General features: G+C 43.4%; 7 non-coding genes and 4 pseudogenes across 7 annotated transcripts; all 11 read left to right on the top strand.

Annotated features, from left to right (window-relative positions):
* Nucleotides 1–1,108: 1,108 nt before the first annotated feature.
* LOC126982392 (5S ribosomal RNA) lies at nucleotides 1,109–1,227 on the top strand. Its single transcript, XR_007735161.1, has one exon. It is a non-coding gene; the product is annotated as a 5S ribosomal RNA (ribosomal RNA).
* Nucleotides 1,228–2,037: 810 nt separating this feature from the next.
* Nucleotides 2,038–2,156, top strand: LOC126982442 (5S ribosomal RNA). Its single transcript, XR_007735180.1, has one exon. It is a non-coding gene; the product is annotated as a 5S ribosomal RNA (ribosomal RNA).
* Nucleotides 2,157–3,071: 915 nt separating this feature from the next.
* LOC126982436 (5S ribosomal RNA) lies at nucleotides 3,072–3,190 on the top strand. Its single transcript, XR_007735176.1, has one exon. It is a non-coding gene; the product is annotated as a 5S ribosomal RNA (ribosomal RNA).
* A 1,952-nt stretch (nucleotides 3,191–5,142) lies between these two features.
* LOC126982421 (5S ribosomal RNA) lies at nucleotides 5,143–5,261 on the top strand. Its single transcript, XR_007735174.1, has one exon. It is a non-coding gene; the product is annotated as a 5S ribosomal RNA (ribosomal RNA).
* Nucleotides 5,262–6,173: 912 nt separating this feature from the next.
* Nucleotides 6,174–6,292, top strand: LOC126982393 (5S ribosomal RNA). Its single transcript, XR_007735162.1, has one exon. It is a non-coding gene; the product is annotated as a 5S ribosomal RNA (ribosomal RNA).
* A 1,032-nt stretch (nucleotides 6,293–7,324) lies between these two features.
* On the top strand, nucleotides 7,325–7,443 carry LOC126982450 (5S ribosomal RNA). The gene has a single exon (XR_007735184.1). It is a non-coding gene; the product is annotated as a 5S ribosomal RNA (ribosomal RNA).
* An 810-nt stretch (nucleotides 7,444–8,253) lies between these two features.
* Nucleotides 8,254–8,361, top strand: LOC126982414 (5S ribosomal RNA; annotated as a pseudogene).
* A 442-nt stretch (nucleotides 8,362–8,803) lies between these two features.
* Nucleotides 8,804–8,922, top strand: LOC126982384 (5S ribosomal RNA). The gene has a single exon (XR_007735157.1). It is a non-coding gene; the product is annotated as a 5S ribosomal RNA (ribosomal RNA).
* A 1,054-nt stretch (nucleotides 8,923–9,976) lies between these two features.
* LOC126982394 (5S ribosomal RNA) lies at nucleotides 9,977–10,095 on the top strand (annotated as a pseudogene).
* A 1,802-nt stretch (nucleotides 10,096–11,897) lies between these two features.
* Nucleotides 11,898–11,999, top strand: LOC126982405 (5S ribosomal RNA; annotated as a pseudogene).
* Nucleotides 12,000–13,320: 1,321 nt separating this feature from the next.
* On the top strand, nucleotides 13,321–13,437 carry LOC126982399 (5S ribosomal RNA; annotated as a pseudogene).
* Nucleotides 13,438–27,154: the final 13,717 nt, after the last annotated feature.

Here is a 27,154-nt window from a genome sequence, read left to right as displayed (position 1 = left end):
AGTTAAGCGACGTTGGGTCTGGATAGTAATTGGATGGGTGACCGCCTGGGAACACCAGATGCTGTTGGCATCCCATTTTGCGTTTCGATTAGCTTGATTGTTTGCTTCGGAAGATTTTAGTTATTGACATAAAATTCAACACTGAAAGTTTACAAATAATGAGGTATATATGGGAGCGAGACATCAATGAAAAACTCCGGAGCGGGACCGGTTTTGTAAGAATTATCTCGTATCTGCAAAATAGTTCCAGGAAGAGGTCCAACTGGCTTTTACCTATTCTAAATTTCACTCACCTCCTTCTTCAGTTCCAGTACATAGCACACGCATCAGGAAACCAATTTTAATCAAGAGAAGGCTTTAAAACAAACGAATGGGGCAGATTTTATTGAGGATCACCCCTCGTAAATGTTCACTCAGTTCTTTCTTGTTTTGTCTGTTGGTCTCAGGTGTTGTTGTCTTGCGGGCAATATCAACCGTCACAAAGATCACCATTGGACATACTAGAACAAAACCAGGCATATTAATATGTTTTCATCATGTGTATCCCTCAGTGCGTATGCGTAGTGGACAGCAGAGCGATTTATTTCTGCAAGTAGGTATTCCTCTAAACACCGGGCGAGAAGATCCTGGAAGCGAAGGGCTGGTGCTCCAATGTGGAGACGATGAGAAACACCCACCCAGGGATCGAGAAGCCGCCTTTGCTATGGCAGGAGAACAAATGACACATAAAGTGAAAACCACCATACGTACGCGGCTCTTCCCTAGTATGGGCCGGGCTCGCCTCTTCAATGCATTGCCAAATGTCATCAGGGAGCTGGCGGGGGAAGTCACTGTCACACACGACACTTTCAAAAACATAACCTGTACTTGCCACTGGTATGCGTGACATTGACAGACAAGCCCCTAAACGCAAGAAACCACTCCATCCATCATGAAAACCACAAAGCCAGTCTGACTGTCCGGTCATAGCGGAGGCCTTTCCGTTCTACAAGGAAGTCGGCGTTCCACAATGAACGTTCTCTATAAGAAAAGGAAGTAATGGCGTAGCACTGGCATAGATTCCGTGATGTTAGCTGCGTCAAACATCAATACTAGCTGGTTAACTCTCGTCAACGGCCACACCACGTTGAAAACACCGCTTCTCGTCCGATCAGCGCAGTTAAGCGACGTTGGGTCTGGTTAGTACTTGGATGGGTGACCGCCTGGGAACACCAGATGCTGTTGGCATGTTGTTTTGAACACTTTTACTTCTTCCGAATAATCTTTATAATGTTTCCTACAGTATTGCTACATCAAGCACATCTGCTACAACAATTAACTCTAAACTATCCTTTTTCATTTGATATGCATTTACTGAGAGTTAGAAGGGAAGTTACTAACACAATCTTCACTACTTTAACGGGTAACACAAACTCCGTGCCCTCCAGCAAACTTCTAAACGATTGGACCTTGCTTCTGGCCCAGGAGACCTTCAATCAGTGTTAGCTAGTGGCGTCGATTCCTCATGTAGCACTCCGAGAGCCATTGGCAGGGGCTCCAGGGATTCTGCGACAAATCAAGTGCAGCATCATCGCAAACTCAAGGCCTGTGATCTCGGTGTTGGCAAGAGATGCTCCGCAAAGACTTTGATGAACAACTTTGCCCAATGTCCAGTCCATGCAAGTCTTGAATAGTGATGGAGCGCAGGCACCCCTGAAGGTGCAGGGCGGAAACGCCTTGATCCCCACACTTCACTGCATGCACTCTCAGTCCCAGAGTAAAGGCCAGTCACCAAGTCAATAAGTCTTGCTGGAATCCCACGACTTCGAAGAATTCCCCAGAGTGCCTCACGATGCAGAGTTATCTGCCTTCTTATTGAAATCGACCCAGTTATATTGCCTCCGTCGAAATTTCGGTCGGCGTCGGCGTTCTACGCGGAAGTCGGCTCTCCAAAAGTAACGTTAATTCTCAATTAACAAAATGAATTGGTGGCAAAGCATGGGCATAGATTCCGTTGTGACATTTGCCTCAAATATCAGCACCAACTCAAATCTCCTCGTCAACGGCCACACCACGTTGAAAACACCGCTTCTCGTCCGATCAGCGAAGTTAAGCGACGTTGGGTCTGGATAGTACTTGGATGGGTGACCGCCTGGGAACACCAGATGCTGTTGGCATTCCATTTTTCTTCTCGATTAGCTATTATAAAACTTTTTTTGCTTTGGATGAGTCTAGCTATTGACATAAAATTCAAGAATGAAAGCTTTCAAATATAATCAGGTATGTATGGGAGCGAGACATCAATGAAAAACTCCAACAGACACCATGGAGACTCCGGAGTGAAATATCCTGGAAGGGACGTTAATTTTAATCTGTTTTTTCACAGATAAATAGAAAACAATAATATAATTTTGGACATTGCTGATTCATACTGATGTCACTTCGGTGATGAGCATTTTCAGCTTTCTTATTTTTAATGCACTTGGAAATATTAGCTCCGATACCTCAACAACACTCCACGCTTTTCACTCACTTTTTATTTATTTTTTATTTATTTTTATATTTTTATTTTTTTACCGGGCTATTGATAACAGAATATTCACCAGCCTCTCCACTAACAAACCAGGGTTGACGAATTCTTTCCATCGGAGTTTAAGTTTTTAACATATTAGTATAAAAGTCTGCCTCGATCGTTTTTAGGTGTTTTGTCATTTTTTTTTTATTTACTATTATATGTGGATTCTTTCATCCCTCTGATCTAATTAGTGTTGCGGGTATATTATATTCAGTAGGCCTCATTTTCGGAGGCGGAGGGGCGGTGTATGATAAATTCAGTTCTGTAAATTAACGCTGCTCTGATATCTACTCTTATATGAAACACTAGTTTGTGAAATTCTCTTTACAAAGCCATTCACATATTCGTGGTGTTAAGATGTCACAACCCACAAATTACGGCGCTCTACACGTTAGTCGGCTTTCCTCAAGGAACGTTAATTCTCTTGAGTAACAAAATGAAGTATATATTGGCAAAGCACTTTCATAGATTCTGTGGTGAGAGTTGCCTCAAATATCAGTACCAATTTTCAACCCTCGTCAACGGCCACACCACGTTGAAAACACCGCTTCTCGTCCGATCAGCGAAGTTAAGCGACGTTGGGTCTGGATAGTACTTGGATGGGTGACCGCCTGGGAACACCAGATGCTGTTGGCATCCCATTTTGGGTTTGGATTAGCTTGTTTCGGAAGATTTTAGCTATTGACTTAAAATTCAACACTGAAAATTTACAAATAATGAGGTATATATGGGAGCGAGACATCAATGAAAAACTCCGGAGCGGGACCGGTTTTGTTAGAATTATCTCGTATCTGCAAAATAGTTCGCAGGAAGAGGTCCATCTGGCTTTTTTTACTTATTCTAAATTTCACTCACCACCTTCTTCAGTTCCAGTACATAGCACACGCATCAGGAAACCAATTTTAATCAAGAGAAGGCTTTAAAACAAACGAATGGGGCAGATTTTATTGAGGATCACCCCGCGTAAATGTTCACTCAGTTCTTTCTTGTTTTGTCTGTTGGTCTCAGGTGTTGTTGTCTTGCGGGCAATATCAACCGTCACAAAGATCACCATTGGACATACTAGAACAAAACCAGGCATATTAATATGTTTTCATCATGTGTATCCCTCAGTGCGTATGCGTTGTGGACAGCAGAGCGATTTATTTCTGCAAGTAGGTATTCCTCTAAACACCGGGCGAGAAGATCCTGGAAGCGAAGGGCTGGTGCTCCAATGTGGAGACGATGAGAAACACCCACCCAGGGATCGAGAAGCCGCCTTTGCTTTGGCAGGAGAACAAATGACACATAAAGTGAAAACCACCATACGTACGCGGCTCTTTCCTAGTAATGGGCCGGGCTCGCCTCTTCAATGCATTGCCAAATGTCATCAGGGAGCTGGCGGGGGAAGTCACTGTCACACACGACACTTTCAAAAACATAACCTGTACTTGCCACTGGTATGCGTGACATTGACAGACAAGCCCCTAAACGCAAGAAACCACTCCATCCATCATGAAAACCACAAAGCCAGTCTGACTGTCCGGTCATAGCGGAGGCCTTTCCGTTCTACATGGAAGTCGGCGTTCCACAATGAACGTTCTCTATAAAAAAAGGAAGTAATGGCGTAGCACTGGCATAGATTCCGTGATGTTAGCTGCGTCAAACATCAATACTAGCTGGTTAACTCGTCAACGGCCACACCACGTTGAAAACACCGCTTCTCGTCGGATCAGCGCAGTTAAGCGACGTACGTACTTGGATGGGTGACCGCCTGGGAACACCAGATGCTGTTGGCATGTTGTTTTGAACACTTTTACTTCTTCCGAATAATCTTTATAATGTTTCCTACAGTATTGCTACATCAAGCACATCTGCTACAACAATTAACTCTAAACTATCGTTTTTCATTTGATATGCATTTACTGAGAGTTAGAAGGGAAGTTACTAACACAATCTTCACTACTTTAACGGGTAACACAAACTCCGTGCCCTCCAGCAAACTTCTAAACGATTGGACCTTGATTCTGGCCCAGGAGACCTTCAATCAGTGTTAGCTAGTGGCGTCGATTCCTCATGTAGCACTCCGAGAGCCATTGGCAGGGGCTCCAGGGATTCTGCGACAAATCAAGTGCAGCATCATCGCAAACTCAAGGCCTGTGATCTCGGTGTTGGCAAGAGATGCTCTGCAAAGACTTTGATGAACAACTTTGCCCAATGTCCAGTCCATGCAAGTCTTGAATAGTGATGGAGCGCAGGCACCCCTGAAGGTGCGGGGCGGAAACGCCTCGATCCCCACATTTCACTGCATGCACTCTCAGTCCCAGAGTAAAGGCCAGTCACCAAGTCAATAAGTCTTGCTGGAATCCCACGACTTCGAAGAATTCCCCAGAGTGCCTCACGATGCAGAGTTATCTGCCTTCTTATTGAAATCGACCCAGTTATATTGCCTCCGTCGAAATTTCGGTCGGCGTTGGCGTTCTACGCGAAAGTCGGCTCTCCAAAAGTAACGTTAATTCTCAATTAACAAAATGAATTGGTGGCAAAGCATGGGCATAGATTCCGTTGTGACATTTGCCTCAAATATCAGCACCAACTCATCACTCCTCGTCAACGGCCACACCACGTTGAAAACACCGCTTCTCGTCCGATCAGCGAAGTTAAGCGACGTTGGGTCTGGATAGTACTTGGATGGGTGACCGCCTGGGAACACCAGATGCTGTTGGCATTCCATTTTTCTTCTCGATTAGCTATTATAAAACTTTTTTTGCTTTGGATGAGTCTAGCTATTGACATAAAATTCAAGAATGAAAGCTTTCAAATATAATCAGGTATGTATGGGAGCGAGACATCAATGAAAAACTCCAACAGACACCATGGAGACTCCGGAGTGAAATATCCTGGAAGGGACGTTAATTTTAATCTGTTTTTTCACAGATAAATAGAAAACAATAATATAATTTTGGACATTGCTGATTCATACTGATGTCACTTCGGTGATGAGCATTTTCAGCTTTCTTATTTTTAATGCACTTGGAAATATTAGCTCCGATACCTCAACAACACTCCACGCTTTTCACTCACTTTTTTTTTTTTTTTATTTATTTTTTTTTTTTCCGGGCTATTCATAACAGAATATTCACCAGCCTCTCCACTAACAAACCAGGGTTGACTAATTCTTTCCATCGGAGTTTAAGTTTTTAACATTTTAGTATAAAAGTCTGCCTCGATCGTTTTTAGGCGTTTTGTCATTTTTTTTTATTTACTATTATATGTGGATTCTTTCATCCCTCTGATCTAATTAGTGTTGCGGGTATATTATATTCAGTAGGCCTCATTTTCGGAGGCGGAGGGGCGGTGTATGATGAATTCAGTTCTGTAAATTAACGCTGCTCAGATATCTACTCATATATGAAACACTAGTTTGTGAAATTCTCTTTACAAAGCCATTCACATATTCGTGGTGTTAAGATGTCATAACCCACAAATTACGGCGCTCTACACGTTAGTCGGCTTTCCTCAAGGAACGTTAATTCTCTTGAGTAACAAAAGGATGTATATATTGGCAAAGCACTTTCATAGATTCCGTGGTGAGAGTTGCCTCAAATAATTTATTATCAGTACCAAGCTTTCAACCCTCGTCAACGGCCACACCACGTTGAAAACACCGCTTCTCGTCCGATCAGCGAAGTTAAGCGACGTTGGGTCTGGATTGTACTTGGATGGGTGACCGCCTGGGAACACCAGATGCTGTTGGCATCCCATTTTGGGTTTGGATTAGCTTGCTTCGGAAGATTTTAGCTATTGACTTAAAATTCAACACTGAAAATTTACAAATAATGAGATATATATGGGAGCGAGACATCAATGAAAAACTCCGGAGCGGGACCGGTTTTGTTAGAATTATCTCGTATCTGCAAAATAGTTCGCAGGAAGAGGTCCATCTGGCTTTTACCTATTCTAAATTTCACTCACCACCTTCTTCAGTTCCAGTACATAGCACACGCATCAGGAAACCAATTTTAATCAAGAGAAGGCTTTAAAACAAACGAATGGGGCAGATTTTAGTGAGGATCACCCCTCGTAAATGTTCACTCAGTTCTTTCTTGTTTTGTCTGTTGGTCTCAGGTGTTGTTGTCTTGCGGGCAATATCAACCGTCACAAAGATCACCATTGGACATACTAGAACAAAACCAGGCATATTAATATGTTTTCATCATGTGTATCCCTCAGTGCGTATGCGTAGTGGACAGCAGAGCGATTTATTTCTGCAAAGAGGTATTCCTCTAAACACCGGGCGAGAAGATCCTGGAAGCGAAGGGCTGGTGCTCCAATGTGGAGACGATGAGAAACACCCACCCAGGGATCGAGAAGCCGCCTTTGCTATGGCAGGAGAACAAATGACACATAAAGTGAAAACCACCATACGTACGCGGCTCTTTCCTAGTAATGGGCCGGGCTCGCCTCTTCAATGCATTGCCAAATGTCATCAGGGAGCTGGCGGGGGAAGTCACTGTCACACACGACACTTTCAAAAACATAACCTGTACTTGCCACTGGTATGCGTGACATTGACAGACAAGCCCCTAAACGCAAGAAACCACTCCATCCATCATGAAAACCACAAAGCCAGTCTGACTGTCCGGTCATAGCGGAGGCCTTTCCGTTCTACAAGGAAGTCGGCGTTCCACAATGAACGTTGTCTATAAGAAAAGGAAGTAATGGCGTAGCACTGGCATAGATTCCGTGATGTTAGCTGCGTCAAACATCAATACTAGCTGGTTAACTCTCGTCAACGGCCACACCACGTTGAAAACACCGCTTCTCGTCCGATCAGCGCAGTTAAGCGACGTTGGGTCTGGTTAGTACTTGGATGGGTGACCGCCTGGGAACACCAGATGCTGTTGGCATGTTGTTTTGAACACTTTTACTTCTTCCGAATAATCTTTATAATATTTCCTACAGTATTGCTACATCTAGCACATCCGCTACAACAATTAACTCTAAACTATCCTTTTTCATTTGATATGCATTTACTGAGAGTTAGAAGGGAAGTTACTAACACAATCTTCACTACTTTAACGTGTAACACAAACTCCGTGCCCTCCAGCAAACTTCTAAACGATTGGACCTTGCTTCTGGCCCAGGAGACCTTCAATCAGTGTTAGCTAGTGGCGTCGATTCCTCATGTATCACTCCGAGAGCCATTGGCAGGGGCTCCAGCGATTCTGCGATAAATCAATTGCAGCATCATCGCAAACTCAAGGCCTGTGATCTCGGTGTTGACAAGAGATGCTCCGCAAAGACTTTGATGAACAACTTTGCCCAATGTCCAGTCCATGCAAGTCTTGAATAGTGATGGAGCGCAGGCACCCCTGAAGGTGCGGGGCGGAAACGCCTTGATCCCCACACTTCACTGCATGAACTCTCAGTCCCAGAGTAAAGGCCAGTCACCAAGTCAATACGTCTTGCAGGAATCCCACGACTTCGAAGAATTCCCCAGAGTGCCTCACGATGCAGAGTTATCTGCCTTCTTATTGAGATCGACCCAGTTATATTGCCTCCGTCGAAATTTCAGTCGGCGTTGGCGTTCTACGCGAAAGTCGGCTCTCCAAAAGCAACGTTAATTCTCAATTAACAAAATGAATTGGTGGCAAAGCAGGGGCATAGATTCCGTTGTGACATTTGCCTCAAATATCAGCACCAACTCATCACTCCTCGTCAACACCACGTTGAAAACACCGCTTCTCGTCCGATCAGCGAAGCGACGTTGGGTCTGGATAGTACTTGGATGGGTGACCGCCTGGGAACACCAGATGCTGTTGGCATTCCATTTTTCTTCTCGATTAGCTTTTATAAAACTTTTTTTGCTTTGGATGAGTCTAGCTATTGACATAAAATTCAAGAATGAAAGCTTTCAAATATATCCCTCCGATCTAATTAGTGTTGCGGGTATATTATATTCAGTAGGCCTCATTTTCGGAGGCGCAGGGGCGGTGTATGATAAATTCAGTTCTGTAAATTAACGCTGCTCAGATATCTACTCATATATGAAACACTAGTTTGTGAAATTCTCTTTACAAAGCCATTCACATATTCGTGGTGTTAAGATGTCACAACCCACAAATTACGGCTTCTACACGTAAGTCGGCGTTCCTCAAGGAACGTTAATTCTCTTGAGTAACAAAAGGAAGTATATAGTGGCAAAGCACTTTCATAGATTCTGTGGTGAGAGTTGCCTCAGATATCAGTACCAAGTTTTCAACCTACGTCAACGGCCACACCACGTTGAAAACACCGCTTCTCGTCCGATCAGCGAAGTTAAGCGACGTTGGGTCTGGATAGTACTTGGATGGGTGACCGCCTGGGAACACCAGATGCTGTTGGCATCCCTTTTTGCATTTCGATTAGCTTTGCATTGATTGTTTGCTTCGGAAGATTTTAGCTATTGACATAAAATTGAACACTGAAAGTTTACAAATAATGAGATATATATGGGAGCGAGACATCAATGAAAAACTCCGGAGCGGGACCTGTTTTGTAAGAATTATCTCGTATCTGCAAAATAGTTCGCAGGAAGAGGTCCAACTGGCTTTTACCATTCTAAATTTCACTCACCTCCTTCTTCAGTTCCAGTACATGGCACACGCATCAGGAAACCAATTTTAATCAAGAGAAGGGTTTAAAACAAACGAATGGGGCAGATTTTAGTGAGGATCACCCCTCGTAAATGTTCACTCAGTTCTTGCTTGTTTTGTCTGTTGGTTTCGGGTGTTGTTGTTTTGCTGTCAATATCAACCGTCACAAAGATCACCATTGGACATACTAGAACAAAACCAGGCATATTAATATGTTTTCATCATGTGTATCCCTCAGTGCGTATGCGTAGTGGACAGCAGAGCAATTATTTCTGCAAGTAGGTATTTCTCTAAACACCGGGCGAGAAGATCCTGGAAAGGACGGGCTGGTGCTCCAATGTGGAGACGATGAGAAACACCCACTCAGGGATCGAGAAGCCGCCTTTGCTATGGCAGGAGAACAAATGACACATAAAGTGAAAACCATCATACGTACGCGGCTCTTTCCTAGTAATGGGCCGGGCTCGCCTCCAGTGCATTGCCAAATGTCATTAGGGAGCTGGCGGGGGAAGTCACTGTCACACACGACACTTTCAAAAACATAACCTGTACATGCCACTGGTATGCGTGACATTGACAGACAAGCCCGAAAACGCAAGAAACCATTCCATCCATCATGAAAACCACAAAGCCAGTCTGACTGTCCGGTCATAGCGGAGGCCTTTCCGTTCTACAAGGAAGTCGGCGTTCCACAATGAACGTTCTCTATAAGAAAAGGAAGTAATGGCGTAGCACTGGCTTAGATTTCGTGGTGTTAGCTGCGTCAAACATCAATATCAGCTGGTTAACTCTCGTCAGCGGCCTCTTCAACGGCCACACCACTTTAAAAACACCGCTTCTTGTCCGATCAGCGCAGTTAAGCGACGTTGGGTCTGGTTAGTACTTGGATGGGTGACCGCCTGGGAACACCAGATGCTGTTGGCATGTTGTTTTGAACACTTTTTACTTCTTCCGAATAATCTTTATAATGGTTCCTACAGTATTGCTACGTCTAGCACATCCGCTACAACAAATAACTCTTAAATATCGTTTTTCATTTGATATGCATTTACTGAGAGTTAGAAGGGAAGCTACTAACACAATCTTCACTACTTTAACGTGTAACACAAACTCCGTGCCCTCCAGCAAACTTCTAAACGATTGGACCTTGATTCTGGCCCAGGAGACCTTCGGTCAGTCTCAGCTAGTGGCGTGGCCTCCTCATGTAGTACTCCGAGAGCCATCGGCAGGGGCTCCAGCGATTCTGCGACAAATCAAGTACAGTATCATCGGCAAACTCAAGGCCTGTGATCTCGGTGTTGGCAAGAGATGCTCTGGAAAGACTTTGATGAACAACTTTGCCCAATGTCCAGTCCATGCAAGTCTTGAATAGTGATGAAGCGCAGGCACTCCTGAAGGGGCGGGGCGGAAACGCCTTGATCCCCACACTTCACTGCATGCACTCTCAATCCCAGAGTAAAGGCTAGTCACCAAGTTAATAAGTCTTGAAGGAATCCCACGACTACGAAGAATTCCCCAGAGTGCCTCACGATGCAGTCATCTGCCTTCTTATTGAGATCGACCCAGTTATATTGCCCCCGTCGAAATTTCAGTCGGCGTTGGCGTTCTACGCGGAAGTCGGCCCTCCACAAGGAACGTTAATTTTCAAGTAACAAAATGAATTGGTGATAAAGCATGGGTATAGATTCCGTTGTGACATTTGCCTCAAATATCAGCACCAACTCACCACCCGTCGTCGACGGCCGCATCACGTTGAAAACACCGCTTCTCGTCCGATCAGCGAAGTTAAGCGACGTTGGGTCTGGATAGTACTTGGACCAGATGTTTTTGTCGTTCCATTTTTTCTTTTCGATTAGCTTTTATAAAACTTTTGCATTGGATGAGTTTAGACATAAAATAAAACAATGAAAGCTTTCAAATATAATCAGGTATGTATGGGAGCGAGACATCAATGAAAAACTCCAACAAACACCATGGAGGGCTCCCGAGCGGGACTGGGCGTGAAATATTCTGGAAGGGACGTTAATTTTAATCTGTTTTTTCACAGGTAAATAGAAAACAATAATATAATTTTGTACATTGCTGATTCATACTGATGTCTATTCGGTGATGAGCATTTTCTGATTTCTTGTATTTAATATACTTGGAAATATTAACTCCGATACCTTAACAACCCTCCACGCTTTTCACTCACTTCTATTTTTTAACGGGCCATCCATAATAGAGAATATTCAGCAGCCTTTCCACTAACAAACCAGAGTTGACTAATTCTTTCCATCGGAGTTTAAGTTTTTAACATTTTGGTATAAAAGTCTGTATCGATCGTTTTTAGGTGTTTTGTCAATATTTTTTTTTATTTCCTATTATATGTGTATTTTTTTCATCCCGCTGATCAAATTAGTATTGCGGGTATATTATATTCAGGAGGCCTCATTTTCTAAGGCGGAGGGGCGGTGTATGATAAATTCAGTTCTGTTAATTAACGCTGCTCAGATATCCTACAGATATATGAAACATTAATTTGGGAAATTCTCTTTACAAAGGCACTCATATATTCGTGGTGTGAAGATGTCACAACACAAATTACGGCGTTCTACACGTTTGTCGGCGTTCCCCAAGGAACGTTAATTCTCTAAGTAACAAAAGGAAGCATATAGTGGCAAAGCACTGGCATATATTTCGTGGTGTGAGTTGCCTCAAATATCAGTACTAAGTTTTTAACCCTCGTCAACGGCCACACCACGTTGAAAACACCGCTTCTCGTCCGATCAGCGAAGTTAAGCGACGTTGGGTCTGGATAGTACTTAGAACACCAGATGCTGTTGGCATTCCAATTTGCTTTTCGATTAGCTTTCATTTTTTGCTTCGGAAGATTATAGTTATTGACATAAAATTGAACACTGAAAGTTTTCAAATAATGAGGTATATATATGGGAGCAAGACATCAATGAAAAACTCCGGAGCGGGACCTGTTTTGTAAGAATTATCTTGTAACTGCAAAATAGTTCGAGAAGAGGTCCAACTCGCTTAGTTATTCTAAATATCACTCACCTTCTCCTTCTTTAGTTTCAGTACATGGCATAGGCATCAGACAATCAATTTTATTCTAGAGAAATTAATGCTTTAAAACAAACGAATAGGGCAGATTTTAGTAAGGATCACTCCTCGTAAATGTTCAATCAGTTCTTGCTTGTTTTGTCTGTTGGTCTCGGGTGCTGTTGCCTTGTGGGCAATATCAAAGATCACAAAGATTACAATTGGACAAACTAGAACAAAACCAGGCATATTAATATGTTTTCATCATGTGTATTTCCCAGTGCGCATTCTATGACATGTGGCAGCGATTTTTTCCCATGTTGCCACGTTGTGGTGTTGGTAGTGGTGGTGGTGGTGGTGGTCGGTGTGTCCCCCTAGGTCCCTCCCCCGGGTCGAGAGGGAGAGAGAGGGAGAGAGAGAGAGAGAAACAGGTGGGTTGTGGGTGGGTAGGCCGGGAGAGAGTGCTAATCTGATAATTGGCGGTCGAACTGGCAGAGCTGCACTCATGGGAATTCTGGAATCTGACACATCTTGAACCGACTTCATGCTCCGAACAGACTATAGTGGCGTCGCCTCCTCATGTAGCAGTCTGAGAGCCATCGGCAGGGGCTCCAGGGATTCCGCGACAAATTTAGTACAGCATCATCGGCGAACTCAAGGCCTGTGATCTTGGTGTTGGCAAGAGATGCTCCGCAAAGACTTTGATGAACAACTTTGCCCAATGTCCAGTTCATTCAAGTCTTGAATAGTGATGGAGCGCAGGCACCCCTGAAGGGGCGGAGCGGAAACGCCTTGATCTCCACATTTCACTGCATGCACTCTCAGTCCCAGAGTAAAGGCCAGTCACCAAGTCAATAAGTCTTGCAGGAATCCTACGACTTCGAAGAATTCCCCAGAGTGCCTCACGATGCAGAGTCATCTGCCTTCTTATTGAGATCGACCCAGTTATATTGCCCCCGTCGAAATTTCAGTCGGCGTTTGCGTTCTACGCGGAAGTCGGCTCTCCACAAGGAACTTTAATTTTCAAATAACAAAATGAATTAGTGACAAAGCAGGGGCATAGATTCCGTTGTGACATTTGCCTCAAATATCAACACCAACTCATCACCCCTCGTTAATTGCCACACCACGTTGAAAACACCGCTTCTCTTCCGATCAGCGAAGTTAAGCGACGTTGGGTCTGGATTGCTCGGATGGGTGACCGCTTGGGAACACCAGATGCTGTTGGCATTCAAATTTTCTTTTCAATTAGCTTTTTTAAAACTTTTTTGCTCTGAATGAGTTAGTTATTGACATAAAATTCAACAATGAAAGCTTTCAAATATAATCAGGTATGTATGTGAGCGATACATCAATGAAAAAGTCCAACAGACACCATGGAGGGCTCCGGAGCGGGACTGGGCATGAAATATCCTGGAAGGGACGTTAATTTTAATCTGTTTTTTCACAGCTAAATAGAAAACAGTAATATAACTTTGGACATTGCTGATTCATACTGATGTCACTTCGGTGATGAGCATTTTCTGATTTTTTGTTTTTAATGCACTTGGGAATATTAGCCCCCCTTCCACACTTTTCACTCACTTCTGTTTTTTTTTCTACCGGGCCATCCATAACAGAGAATATTCACCAGCCTTTCCACTAACAAACCATGGTTGACTAATTCTTTCCATCGGAGTTTAAGTTTTTAACATTTGGTATGAAAGTCTGCCTCGATCGTTTTTAGGCGTTTTGTCAGTATTTTTTTTCGTATAGTATTATTTGTGGATTATTTCATCCCTCTGATCTAATTAGTGTTGCGGGTATATTATATTCGGTATGAATCAGTTTCCGAGGCGGATGGGCGGTGTATTATAAACTCAGTTCTGTAAATTAACGCTGCTCAGATATCCTACTCATATATGAAACACCAATTTGGGAAATTCTATTTACAAAGCCACTCATATATTCGTGGTGTTATGATATCACAACACACAAATTACGGCGTTCTACACGTTAGTCGGCGTTCCCCAAGGAACGTTAATTCTCTTAAGTAACAAAAGGAAGTTTAAAGCAGTGTCATAGATTCCGTGGTGAGAGTTGCATCAAATATCAGTACTAAGTTCCCTCGTCAATGTAAATTGTGCATTACTTTATAGGGAGCCTACTATCTCCGTCAATGCTACTACATTGCTTGTTTTGAAGAGCCCGTTCTCCCTTGAAAACTGGCAGTATTATCATTGTACTTTGTTTCTTAGGTGATGTCATTGATTGTTAAAGTGACGTTATTCAATTAAATTACGGTTATTTTCTAATCATGGAACTAGCTTGATTATTTCAATCATATATTTGTACGTGTCGTTGAAACAATGCATGTTGTCATAAACAGCCAACCAGTTGAAAGGGAAGCGGAGCTTAGTCAGTATGGGGGAGGGGCTTTCGTTTATTTGTAAATATACGCTTAATATAAATAATGAAAGCCTAATGTAATATATATTTCCAATTCATTTAATTTTTTTTTAGTTTTATATTTAACTTTTTCCATGTTCGACCGTGCATAACCGAAACCGTTATATATATATATATATATATATATATATATATATATATATATATATATATATATATATATATATATTTATTTATTTATTTATTTATTTATTTATTTATTATTTTTAAGTGCATATGGATTATGAAGGGACTTCTGTGCACAAAACAATGACAGATAGTTAGTCGATCGAAACCCAGACCAAGTAAAAGAAAATTGGAAAGAGAATAGAAATTGTATGGAGCACCCGCACCTCACCCGCAGTATCTGTGCCCAGACCTGTGAACTTTTTACTGAGAACCCACACCCACACCACTCCCACAGTGTCTGTGCCCACACCTGTAAACTTTATGAGAATTCTCACCCGCACCACACCCATAATTTTGGCCCAACAGTAAGCTATGAATAAATGTTCAAATTCTCTCTCTCTCTCTCTCTCTCTCTCTCTCTCTCTCTCTCTCTCTCTCTCTCTCTCTCTCTCTCTCTCTCTCTCTCTCTCTCTCTCTCTCTCTTCCGACATATCTAGTGGGATGGGAATTAAGAATTTCTCTGAAATAATCCATTCATTAACTTAAAAATGTACTCATTAGCAGGGCAGATCTCGCCCACCTGACCTACTTAATGCTGAAATCAGGGCAGGTGATAATTGCCATCATTAGTGAGGTATCACAACTAGTTTTCAGCTTCAACCAAGGTTAGTAAAGCTGCAGTGTGAAGTGTCATGTGCGCCGACCCTGTGTTTCTTATCTTAATTACATGTGTTGCAACCAGCGGTGAATGATTCAGCGGAACGGGGAGCGATGATTTAAAAAAGTCTCCGTTGTTTGCCGTCAATTTCGCTCTCTGATGTCCGGCAGCAGAGAAACTGGCTTCATGGGGGAACACAAGTTCTTGGTTCAGTGTTTACTCGGAAATCGAAAACTTGCCTCAATCAGAAACTCACTGAGTAAAGAAGAGTGGGGAAGGGGGATCTGTGAGTGTGACGTAACGGTATATTCGTTTATTTTTACTTTTCACACTGGGATTAAACGGCCTCGGTATGGCTCCGTAGTAAGCCCACACGGCCCCTGTATTGTTGATAAGCCGATGAATATTGTAGGGAGCCCCAAGCGTCACCTCGAGGCTGTTGGAAACTTATAAAATTGAGAAAAAAATATATGAGTTGTATTTCTTCAGATGTATACTTTTACTTCTTTTTATTTATAATTGGTGTAAACGTGAACGGCAGTGTGAATGTACTGTCAACCTCTCGTCTATAGTTGTAGAAATGTTCTGTCATCAGGGCCGTAATTACTTGGGGGGTAGGTATATCCCCCAGTGTTTTCTACATCGGCCTCAAAATGCTCCTAAAATGCTTATATTTCAAAACAATTCCACCACCTGCACATGTTCGCTTCGCTCTCCCCCCTCGCCCCCACCTCATGAGCCTATGCTGGCCTCTAGCCCTTACACCAAATCTGCCAAAATTACGGGCCTGATCCCATACAGGCATACACCTTCTGAACTCCCCCCTCGTCCAGAGCTCGTCAGGAATTTATAGCGTTCAAACTTTCCAAATTAATTCCTGGACAGGAATAATATCGATCCGTGTGCAAACTTTCACACCGTAGCCTGACATCAGGCTATCGGCGTGAAAGTTGGCACACGGATCAATATTATTTGGGTCTCGTACTCTAGATGGCCTGGCGGTGGTGTTTTTCAAGCTGTGTATGTTTGGGTGTGGGTGTCCGAGACCAGTGACATCTCAAGTAATGGACGGCTTACTCTTTTGATTTTGCGGCGCCCTTGTCATTAAGCCGCGAATTTGTGAAAAATCAACCGCTTTGGTGCGAATCGCCATAACCACCTTATATCTGGGGCTACAGAAATGTTTTTGGTATCAATCGACGGCAGAATGCAAGGGCTCTCTCTCTCTCTCTCTCTCTCTCTCTCTCTCTCTCTCTCTCTCTCTCTCTCTCTCTCTCTCTCTCTCTCTCTCTCTCTCTCTCTCTCTCTCTCTCTCTCTCTCTCTCTCTCTCTCTCTCTCTCTCTCTCTCTCTCTCTCTCTCTCTCTCTCTCTCTCTCTCTATATATATATATATATATTTTTTTTTTTTAATCAGCGACCGGGCTCGAAACCCGACTCGAAAGGGTCAAAAATCGAATAAATTCGCAAAAAAAACCCGACTGAAAAAAACCTATTTTTTAGTTCCCAACCTTAAAACTCGCTCATTTTTTGAGAATTTCAAAACAACTTATTTAACAAATGATTTAGCCCTGCCGATGTGCTTTCCATTATGGTGCATAACATTTCCCTACTCCCAGTAGTTTCGTCGCTACAGCTCGAAACGTAAACCCTGTCGAGAGCGATTTTGACGAACTCCAGACACCTTGACGTTTTCGTCTAGTGTGGCCTTGCTATTGCCTCTAGAAGGCTGTAATTTGGCTTGTGGTCCCTCTTGGCAATGTAGTTTAATATGATATACCATTTTAAGATATCTATTTTTAAAGTTACTATTTTTATATTATCATTTCACAATATAAATCAACCTATATTAAGCGCTTTATATGTCATTTCTTTTTTTTTTTTTTAGTATTCAACCATATTTCTTCCCATTTGTGAACAATACATTTAATTTGCTTTCTTTTGATACTATATATATATATATATATATATATATATATAGATATATATATATATATATATATATATATATATATATATATATATATAACTTGTTGTGTACTTTTGTCGCTAGTCCCAATATAAGTCTGCCGCGGCAGCTGCTATTAAGCGAGTCTGTTATCATTCCCACCCTTTTTTTATAACTTAACAATAAAAGTTTATAAAGTTTATACATGTACTTTTAAAATTAAATATAATATAACATATACTGGAAGTAATTTATACACAATTATTTCATTAAAATGACACATATCAACATACTACAAACACTTTATAGCGCACAATATATATTAACTTTATAGTATTATTCTGTTCATGTTTCATATATTATTAGTTTTTATGTAATCACATATTGTATTATTAATAAATGGGAAGAAATATGGTTGAATACTGAAAAAAAAAGAAATAACATGTATAATAAGGCGCTTAATATAGGTTGATTTATATAGTGAAATGATTATATAAAAATAGTAACTTTTTATATAGATATCTTAAAATTGTTTTAATATAAGATAATCAACATATTGAAGTGTTCATATATGTTTTTTTTTATGCAGATATGGTTTTCCGTCGCGGCGCGTGAAATGAGTCAGATTCGGCGAATGTTCGTCTCGACTTCTGGTTGAGGTCGAGCAAAAACTACTACAGCTAGGAAGGCGTGCTTGGTGGGAAATGAAAGCTCTTTTAATACAGATTAATAATCATAAGAACAAAAATTGTAAAGCCTTAAATTAATAAAAAAAAAGTTATAAGCAAAGAACTAGGACGTGTCCAAATCGCCGCAAAAGGGCCGAAAAACAGGATATTTTGTGACGGCTCGACGATGAACTTGAAATCGAGCTATCGAAAAATCCTTCGAGTTGGTCAAACTACATTGCCAAGAGGGGCTACATGCCAAATTACAACCTTCTAGAGGAAATAGCAAGGGCCCACTAGACGAAAACGTCAAAGTGTCTGGAGTTCGTCAAAATCGCTCTCGACAGGGTTTACGTTTCGAGCTGTAGCGACGAAACTACTGTGAGTAGGGAAATGTTGTGCACCATATTGAAAAGCACATTGGCAGGGCTAAATCATTTGTTAAATATGTTTTTTGAAATTCTCAAATTATGAGTGGGTTTCAAGGTTGGGAAATCAAAAAGTTTTTTTCCGAGTAGTTTTTTGCGAATTTATTTGATTTTTGACACACACACACACACACACACACACACACACACACACACACACACACACACACACACACACACACACACACACACAGAAAGCGTGAGCTTTGGTCATCTCCATTTTCCCAGAGGGAGAGGAGAGAAGGGAGCCTGGACAAGGGCGAGGGAGGGACTGGAGAAGGATGGGAAGGGAGCGAGCGGGTGGTGTGCTACATTAGGAGGAGGCAGGGAGAGGGGAAAGAGAAGGAACCAGAAGGTGTGGAAGGGGAGTTCTCTGAGGAGGAGAAGGGAGAGAGGAGGAAAATAGGTATGACTATGGGTAGAAAAGGAGGGTGAAAAGGAGTTTGAGGAATGAAGAATGGGAGAAAGGGAAGCACGTGTTAATAAGGACATGGTGTGGCTAAGCTGTGTGTGTGTGTGTGTGTGTGTGTGTGTGAGAGAGAGAGAGAGAGAGAGAGAGAGAGAGAGAGAGAGAGAGAGAGAGAGAGAGAGAGAGAGAGAGAATGTAAGCTGATTATGTGCGACAAATTAGTAGCACAAAGTGGGGTCACGATGGATGGGAGAAGTTGTTTTTAATTAGAGGTAAGAGAGTGGGAAGGGGGGGGGGGGGGGTCAGGCAAGAGAGGGAACACCGTGAGGGAGAGAGGAGGTGAGAGGGAGGTCAAGCTAGAGAGGTGAAAGGGAAGGACATAGAGGAAAAGTGAGAGAGGCAAGGTAACTGAGAGGAGTGTCTGATGTGTGTACGGGAGAAAGTGTGAAAATGAGAGCCTTATAAATGGATGCGTTATAGGTATTAATATGCCATCCTGGTTGGAGGAGGAAGGAGGAGGAGGAAGAAGGCGTCGAGGGCGAGTTTCATGAGACCTCTCTGCTTGATATCCCATGAGACTTCTTCCTTTGGTTTCTCCTCCTCCTCTTGTTCCTTTTCCTCCCCCTCTTACTCCTCTTCCTCCCGTCCCTCATCTTGCGAGTGGAGGAACTAAGCTAATTTGAAATAAATGCAGTTGGTACCCACGTACCTGTGCGTGGTAATGAGGAGGCCGATGAGGTGGCGCGGGCTGCTGCTTCTCGTCCTCCCTCACAGTGCACCCTTCCACTCAGGGACTTATATCCTACCTTGCGGTCTGCACTCTAGAAGGTGTGGCAGCGCAGGTGAGAGGCTGCGATTGCCACGACAAAGATGGGGGAAATCACGACCAAGGCTGTGCGTCCCTGGTCGTATTCCTTTATAAGGAGTCGTAAGAGGGAGACTGTCCTGGCCCGCCTTATAAGGGTGGGTCACACTCGGTACACACATGGCTTTCTTATGTCCCGGGGGGTTCAGCCCTATTGTGATGACTGCTTGGTCCCCCTGACAGTGCGGCACTTGCTGGTCGAGTGCCCCACTTTGCGGGACCAGCGAGAGCAGTATCTTCTCCGATGTCGGGGTGGGGTTGGGAGTTTCTCTCTTTCCCTAGTTAACCCTGGAACACTGAACGTGGGTATAGATTACCCGGGGTAGGTGACGTCATTCGTGTTCCACCCTCTTCCCCACAAGCCAGCGCGCTGGGACTCCGTATAGCTTCATTCTACCCTATGGGTTTATAGGGGGAAGTCGCGTCGCTCCACTCCTCTGCCTGGATTTTGCGCTACAGACGTGTTCGGGTACCGTTTACCCACGTTCAGTGATAAGTGTATATAGAAAAACAAATAGGTGGCCATTGTGTGTTTTCTTTGGGATGGTCAATGCAAGTGTCATTAACTCCTGGATTATATACAAGGCAAATAATCCAACGCTAGGACGCAAGGAATTGCACAGGAGAAAATTCATGCATGGACTGGCCCTGCAACTAATCAAGCCCTCAGCGCGGGAACGGATGAACAACCCGTCTCAGCATCGCCAGGTGAAGCTGGCCATAAGACAGGTGTGCTCCCTCAACCTCCCCTCTGGCACAGCTGCAGGTGCTGGAGCATCGGCAGCCGAGATGAGGAACCCTATGGTCCGTTGCACGAAGTGTGACTCCAAGGCAGACAAGAAGACACGTTTCAGGTGTCACAGCTGCCGCCAACCTGTCTGCCCGAGCCACTACTTCCCCTACTGCTGTGATTGCCTCTAAGGCTGAGGTAGGTAATAAATATAAAACTAAGATTTTGAGTGCGGATGTGTGATAAAGTGTTTATGTTATGTAAAAAAAAATATAATAAGCCATTTCAATAAGTACTTCAAAAAAGTGGGAAGTTTCAACATCAATGACAGGAGGTTGCAAGGGATAGACACCAGTGGAGATGCTTGGTGTGGGCGATCATCAGGCTAAGCCTTTATTGTATCTTAGTAGCCTTTTATACACAGTTTCAATGGGTTTTATAAGCAAAAAACAGATTATATTCCACAATTTGTCATTTCTGGTGCACTAAAAAAAGGGTGTTTTTCCTACTCTCTTCCCTACAGTTCCCGCATCGCCTGTGCATTGATGACCCCCTGGGATGAGAGCCTGACATCCTTGGAAGCGTGTGGGAGCATCTGAGCGATTTTATGGAGGGTTTCTTTTGCTTATTTTTTGCAAAACATTCAAAATTTTTCACTTTTTTACATTCCTTTCTTTTTGCTTTTTAATTTAAGTTTCTTAAAGTAAGTTTTCTAATTTAATAGTTTCATTACTAAGTAAGAGGATTATATTTAGTGTGTACGGGATAGGATTAATAAATTTGTATATTTACTATTTTTCTTTAATTTTCCAAAATCGGGTATAAACTACCCACGTTCAGTGGCCGTGTAACAGGGAAACAGGTTCAGTGTTCCAGGGTTAAGTGCTGGGAGAAAAGAGTTTCTCCCCGGGGCATGACGCTTATGGCTTCCTACAGGAGGCTGGCGTCCGCAACATCCTGTAGGTTTTATTGACATTTTATTGAGTTCTTTTTTATCATGTTTTTAATTATTTTACCGTTTTTTTTTTTTATAGTTTTATATTATATATTATTTTGCGTTAAACTCGGCGCCATATAACCCTGCAGTTGCGGCGCCAGGAGAACTCAATAATCATCATCACCTGGTACCCAGTTGGCAGTGTGTACCCGACTTTTCCTTGCTCTTTCCCCTCTACCGTCCTCTCTATCTTTTCCCCTCTCCCCATTCTCCTTTATTCTTCTTTTCCCTCTTTTCCCCTTCTTTCTCATATTCTTTCTTCCGTGTTCTTATCTTGCTTCTATACTTCTTTTCCCATCCCTCTTCCTCTGACTGCCGTCCCTCTTCCTCTCTCTTCCTTTCCTCCCTTCTCTTCGTCTCCTCCTCCCCAGTCTCCTTATTCCATGTTCCCCTCCTCACCTTTTCTTCCCTCGTCGCCTTCCGTCTCCTGAGTCCTGCCATGGTCTATCATTTTCCTCTCTGCTTCTCTCTCCTCACGCTTCCGTTACCTCCCTACCGGCGTCCTTCCTCTCTTATTTTTCCTCTTCTCCTTTTTTTCCACTTTGCCCTCTCTCTCTCTCTCTCTCTCTCTCTCTCTCTCTCTCTCTCTCTCACACACACACACACACACACACACACACACACACACACACACACACACACAGGTAGGAAGACACCTACCGAACGGGCGTGAGCTACTCCCGGTGAGGATATATGGGAAGCGAGGAGGGTGCTGAAGCCCTTCAAAGACCCCTCCCATGTCCTCACTAACCGTTTCCCTTTTGTCTCATCAACACCAGAGAGCAGCTCAGCATGCTCTCTAAAGACAGTTCCTCTCTCTATCTTCACCACACTACATTCACACAACACACACGCCTTTTCCCAAAATTCAAAATTTAAAATGGCTAACGATAACACCGCCTCGGAGTCCCCACCTGGGGGGGGGACCATAAATTCCCCCAGGGAGGACTCCCCTTCTGGCTGCCGACTTGGGAGGTGTCCTGATAACTCCTCGAACCTCCTCCTTATCAATTTCTGCAACATTCGCGGTCTTCGTTCTAATTTTCATTCTGTGGAACACCATCTCTTCTCCTCTAAACCCCATCTTCTCTTCCTCACCGAAACACAGGTTTCTGAAGCTACTGACAGCAACCTCTACTCTGTTCCCTCCTACTATCTCTATCCTAAATTTCAATCCAAAGCTGGATGTTGCGTCTACGTGCGCAACGACATCACTTGCTCTCGTGCCCACGACCTTGACTCTTCTGAATTTTCCACCATCTGGCTAAGACTTCATTGTCATTCTATTACTAAATACATATGTGCTGTGTATCTCTCACCTAACTCTACTAACTATGTAAAATTCTTTGACTATTTGAACTCTAAAGTGGAGGACATCTTGAGTCACTCTCCCTTCGCTGAAATCTCCATCTTGGGAGATTTCATTGTTCACCACCAGCTTTGGCTTTCATCCTCCTTCACTGACCAGCATGGTGAACAAACCTACAACTTTGCTCTCCTCAACGACCTAGAGCAGTTGGTTCAGCACCCTTCTCGTATTCCCGACCGTCTTGGAGACAGGCCCAACATTCTAGACCTCTTCCTTACCTCTAATCCTTCTGCTTACTCTGTCAAACTGTTCTCTCCGTTGGGCTCCTCCGATCATAACCTTATTTCTGTATCCTGTCCTATCGCTCCTGTACATCCTCTGGACCCGCCGAAGAGGCGATGCTTCTGGCATTTTGCTTCAGCTCGGTGGGACGACCTGAGGATGTACTTTTCCGATTTCCCGTGGAATGATTCCTGCTTCCAGGAGAGAGACCCCTCTGTGTGTGCTCAGCGCATCACAGAGGTGATTGTCTCTGGAATGGAGGCATATATTCCACGTACTTTCTCTACTCCTCATGCTAAAAAGCCTTGGTTTAATCACGCTTGTTCTCGTGCTATTAAAGATAGAGAGGCAGCTCACAAAAGGTTCCAGAGCCTTCGAACTCCCACTAACTTTGACCTTTACATCTCTGCCCGGAATCGTGCCAAATCTATTCTCCGACTTACGAAAACTTCTTTTATTAATAGAAAATGTCAACACCTTGCTTCTTCTAATTCTTCCCGTGACTTCTGGCATCTAGCCAAAAATATCTCTTCCAATTTCACTTATTCCTCTCTCCCTCCTCTCCTTAACCCTGACGGCAGCACTGCCGTCTCATCTGTCTCTAAGGCTGAACCCTTCGCTCAAACTTTCTGTAAGAACTCCACCCTGGACGATTCTAGGCATATTCCTCCTACTCATCCCCCCTCTGACTCCTTTATGCCTGTTATTAAGATTCTTCCAAATGATGTTTTCTATGCCCTCTCTGGCCTCAACTCTCAGAAGGCTTATGGACCTGATGGAGTGCCTCCTATTGTCCTTAAAAACTGTGCTTCTGTGCTGACACCCTGCCTGGTCAAACTCTTTCGTCTCTGCCTATCAACATCTATCTTTCCTTCCAGCTGGAAGTATGCCTTTGTACAGCCTGTGCCTAAGAAGGGTGACCGTTCCAATCCCTCAAACTACCACCCTATATCTTTACTTTCATGTCTATCTAAAGCTTTTGAATCAATCCTTAACCGGAAGATTCAAAAGCACCTTTCCACTCCTAACCTTTTATCTGATCGCCAGTATGGGTTCCGCAAGGGGCGTTCTACTGGCGATCTTCTTGCCTTCCTAACTGACTCTTGGTCATCCTCTCTTAGCCGTTTCGGTGAAACCTTTGCTATCGCGCTGGACATATCAAAAGCTTTTGATAGGGTCTGGCACAAATCTTTGCTTTCCAAACTACCCTCCTACGGTTTCTATCCTTCTCTCTGTACCTTTATCTCCAGTTTCCCTTCTGACCGTTGTGGTAGACGGTCACTGTTCTTCCCCTAAACCTATTAACAGTGGTGTCCCACAGGGTTCCGTCCTATCTCCCACTCTCTTTCTGTTGTTCATTGAGGATCTTCTTTCCAAAACGAACTGTCCTATCCATTCCTACGCCGATGATTCCACTCTGCATTACTCAACTTATTTCAATAAAAGACCCACCCTACAGGAACTTAACGACTCAAGGCTGGAGGCAACAGAACGCTTAGCCTCAGACCTTACTATTATTTCCGATTGGGGCAAGAGGAACCTGGTGTCCTTCAACGCCTCAAAAACACAGTTACTCCACCTATCCACTCGACACAATCTTCCAAACAACTATCCCCTATTCTTTGACAACACTCATCTATCACCTTCCTCAACACTAAACATCCTCGGTCTATCCTTAACTCAAAATCTTACTGGAAACTTCATATCTCATCTCTTACTAAATCAGCTTCCTCGAGGCTGGGCGTTCTGTACCGTCTCCGCCAGTTCTTCTCCCCCTCACAGTTGCTGTCCATTTACAGGGGCCTTGTCCGCCCTCGTATGGAGTATGCATCTCATGTGTGGGTGGGGGGGGTGGGGGTCCACTCACACAGCTCTCCTTGACAGAGTGGAGTCTAAAGCTCTTCGTCTCATCAGCTCTCCTCCTCATACTGATAGTCTTCTACTTCTCAAATTCCGCCGCCATGTTGCCTCTCTTTCTATCTTCTATCGATATTTCCATGCTGACTGCTCTTCTGAACTTGCTAACTGCATGCCTCCCCTCCTCCCGCGGCCCCGCTGCACACGTCTTTCTACTCATGCTCATCCCTATACTGTCCAAATCCCTTATGCAAGAGTCAACCAGCATCTTCACTCTCTCATCCCTCACGCTGGTAAACTCTGGAACAATCTTCCTTCATCTGTATTTCCTCCTGCCTACGACTTGAACTCTTTCAAGAGGAGGGTATCAGGACACCTCTCCTCCCGAAATTGATCTTTCTTTCGGCCACCTCTTTTAATTCTTTTTTAGGAGCAGCGAGTAGCGGGCTTTTTTTATTAGTTTTCTTTTTTTTTGTGCCCTTGAGCTGCCTCCTTTGTTGTAAACACACACACACACACACACACACACACACACACACACACACACACGAGGAAGGAGAGAAAGAATCTACCAGAAAAGGAGGAAGGGTGGAGAGTGACATATACGAATATTAATGGAATAGTTTCATCGTGGATAGAGTTTAATGACTATTTGAGAGACAAATAACCTGATATTGTGGAGCTAACTGAAACTCAGTTGTGTGAACCAATTGAGGTGGTGGGGAATGGAGAAAGTGCATACAACATATGGAGGAGAGACAAAGATAAAAAAGGGAGGAGGAGTGATGTTGATGGTAAAAAAGCATTAGGGTGGAGGAAGTGATGGGGGTGAAGGCTTTGCAGAGTTGTTGAAAGTGAAAATTGTGGGTGCTGAAGGAAGGAGGCATTATGTAGTAGGGTATGTGCTTTCAAGAATAAATACCTGGGAGTTGCGAGAATACGAACAAATGTTACAAGACACGGTGAGTTGCCTGGATGGAATGTTGAGGGAGTGTGAGAGATTGATTATAATGGGTGATTTCAACTGCAAGGAGGTGGAATGGGAGGATTGGCAGACGCAGGGAGCAGACGAGTCGTGGGGAGGGAAGACTCCTTCAACTGGCAATGGAACATGTGCTGGCTCAGTGGATCAAGGAACATACCAGATTCGGGAACGAAGGCAAGGCATCAAGACTAGACTGGTATTTAGTAAGGAGCCGGAAGTAATAGAAAATATAAAAATAGATTGTCCAATAGCGAAGAGTGACCATGCGGTTGTGGAATTTGGAATATCAGAAAAGAGAACGATCGACCGAAAGGAGGATCACAAAATTGGAAAGGCAGACTTTGTTAGCATGAGAACTTCTTTTTAAAATGCAAATTGAAGTGAGCTGTACAAGGCCAAGAGTTGACAGGATGTGGGAGGAGTTTTTAAAGCTATACAAGGAAGCCGAAAATAGATATGTCTCCAAGGTAACGAGAAAGGATGTTGATAAAAAGGAGTGGTTTAACAAGAAATGCGAGACAGCTAGAAAGAGAAAAAAGGAAGCTTGGAAGGGATGGAGGACACGAAGAAAAATCAGCTCGTGGAACGATCTCAAACAAGCACGGAATGAATATACCAAGGTTAGAAGAAAGGAAAAAAGGAAGTATGAAAAAGATATAATCGATAAGTGCAAAGACCAACCCAAACTATTCTTTAGACATTTGAACGGCAAATTGAAGATTAGAGTAAAAATCGATAAACTGAAAATGGATGGAACCACATACGAAGACCAGCAGAGATGGCAGAGGTGATGAACAACAGCTTCCACAGAGTTTTCACAAGAGAAGGAGAATTTTTACAACCCCCGGGCCAGTAAAGAGGAAGGGTTATGCAAGAGATACAGTTAACGGTGCTGGAGGTCAAGGAAAGTTTGAACAAGCTGGATGTGAGAAAGATGACGGGGCCGGATGGAGTATCAGGGTGGATTTTGAAATAATGTAGTGAACAACTTGCGGAGAAACTGCACTCCATAATGAGTGCCTCCCTGAGTGAAAGAAAGGTACCACAAGATTGGAAGAGAGCAAGCATAGCACCGATTTTTAAGGGAGGCAAGAGAGAGGACCCATTGAAATACAGACCGGCATCACTCACTAGTGTGGTTGCGAAGATATGTGATAGACTGGTTAAAACCAGGTGGTCAGATTTCTTAGAGAGTGAGAAAATGATCTCGGATTGCCAGTTTGGATTCAGGATAGGGAGATCTTGCGTCATCAACTT

Source organism: Eriocheir sinensis, chromosome 4 (genome assembly GCF_024679095.1).
Source record: "Eriocheir sinensis breed Jianghai 21 chromosome 4, ASM2467909v1, whole genome shotgun sequence".
Taxonomy (NCBI): domain Eukaryota; kingdom Metazoa; phylum Arthropoda; class Malacostraca; order Decapoda; family Varunidae; genus Eriocheir; species Eriocheir sinensis.
Note: the sequence above shows the minus strand (reverse complement) of the source record. Positions and strands in the feature narration are given on the sequence as shown.